The 2,005-nt window shown below is 36.0% G+C and overlaps 1 protein-coding gene across 1 annotated transcript in view; it reads left to right on the forward strand.

Moving 5' to 3' along the window:
- Positions 1 to 797: 797 nt before the first annotated feature.
- Positions 798 to 2,005, forward strand: part of LOC116101070 (glycine N-acyltransferase-like protein Keg1) — a 30,512-nt gene continuing 29,304 nt past the window's right edge. Inside the window, exon 1 of the mRNA XM_031384763.1 lies at positions 798 to 846. The gene's annotated coding sequence lies outside the window, so the exon portion shown is untranslated. The remainder of the gene's footprint in view (positions 847 to 2,005) is intronic.

Raw genomic sequence — 2,005 nt, forward strand, 5'->3', positions numbered from 1 at the left:
GGACACAAGAACCCCACCTGACCTGTAACTAGGGTTCCTTCCTGTCTGCACCAGGTTTACCTTGGGCCCGAATTTCACAACCAGTTCCACAAGACACAGAGGAAGCTCCACTCCCAGGCACTCTAACACACCGATCCCAGGATACCAGGAGCTTGATTGCACCAGGATCTCAGGGTCTCAGAGGCAGCTTGACTCCCAGGAACTCAGGATTACAGGATCCCAGAATCACAGGATACACATAAATAAGATAAAGCTTTGTCAAAAGAGTGTTAATGCTGACTGCTTATTTAGGATCACTATGAGATGATTGAAGCACACATAGGCATGAGACACAAATTCGGAGGAAACTTTTAGCTGCTGTATATATGAGGATACCTGCTCTCTATGTGTATAGATAAGGAAATCAAATTTTTACAGAGCTAATTTCATCCAATACCTCTGGCTTCCATCTTGCTAGTACAGCAGGCAACTAGAAAGGGGGAAATGAGGAAATTTATATTCTAGACAATTACATATCCTTTCTAGACCTAGTCTGTTTCTTTTCTGTAGGCTGGAAAAAAAATGATGTAAGCAAAGCCGAGAGGGCACGCACAGTCTAGCTCTCAAATTTGCGTTGTCAGTTTTCTGGGGAACACATACACGGGAAGGACCTGGATACTTCTGACTCTCAAAGTAGTCAGCATTTTGTTTTCCCATTTTCCAGTTAAAAAAAGGTCCACAGTACATCCTAAGTCTAAAAGATTACTGTAAAACATTTACCAAAACACTGACAATACTGGCATTTCAAGGACGATGTTCTGCTTGTTATTTATTCTCAGAAAGTTCTGTGTGGATAGGGATTTATAGGTAAGAATTCACCACAGAAGAATGCTGATTCCCTGTTCTCTCCCTCGTAAGAGGTGGGAAAAATCAAACGTTGTTGGTCTTAGATAGGAAGCGGTAATCTTTTTGGTGAGTGCCTATACAATGTAAAGGGGGAGTTTATTCAATGTGAGAAGCATATAGACCTACTAATGTGTACTATGGGGAAAATCTTTTTTTTTTTCATGTTGAGACTATAGTTTGTTTATTTATTTATATTTAAGTTTGTAGAGCTGTTTGACACTGAACAACCAATTGGTGTGCTTTTCCCAGGGGAAGGCAAACTCTCTCCTTCCTAGCTGTTCTCCATTGCCTGTAATTCTCTGTGTAATTTTAAAACCTTGGCGGGCTCTTCTCCCTCCAGTCTGGTGTGTTTGTTGATGTCAAAATTTTTGAAAGAACTATGGCAAGTTTCCATTTCAAACAGATAAGCACTATGGAGAGATTGAGAAAGCTGGCTAGTACATTTGGTTAGCAATATTTGCAAAGAAACATGCTGTTCTAGCTAACATTTATTTATTCATCACCTATGGTACATGGATGCTGGGCAGATGATAATTTCCTTAGCTCGTTAGCAAGCAGCTGTTTGATTGGATAAATACCTAACAGATGAGTGAAATGTTTCATACATGTCTGAGATGGAATATACTGAGAAATATTAAGACAAATATGAAGTGATTTCACTGTTGACTGAAATGATCTTTAAGAAAGGTAACTTAGGGATTTGATCTATAATTCTCACATGATGGACTATTCTAAAATACTGATTCCCTTTTAACTCATCTTTCTATATTCTTTCATAATCTAATGCATAATTCATATCAGATGTACATAAAATGATAGTTATCAATTTCAAAGTCTGCATACTACTTAATTTAATGTTTTTCTTAACTTTGTTTTTATTTAAATGCATTTTATACATCAAACATTAATAATATTGAATATTTTGAGAATCAAATAATACATAAAAATTTTGTTCAACTTTATATTCCTATCCTTTCATACCCTAAAAATATCATTAATGAACATTTATTACTATATATAACTGAGGATCCTATATCTAATGTTGAAGACTAAATTTTTTCAAAACACACAAAATATTCTTTGGGAATTAAGCATAGCAAAAGAGCATAAAATATTTAAA

Source organism: Mastomys coucha, unplaced genomic scaffold (assembly GCF_008632895.1).
Source record: "Mastomys coucha isolate ucsf_1 unplaced genomic scaffold, UCSF_Mcou_1 pScaffold21, whole genome shotgun sequence".
NCBI classification, from domain to species: domain Eukaryota; kingdom Metazoa; phylum Chordata; class Mammalia; order Rodentia; family Muridae; genus Mastomys; species Mastomys coucha.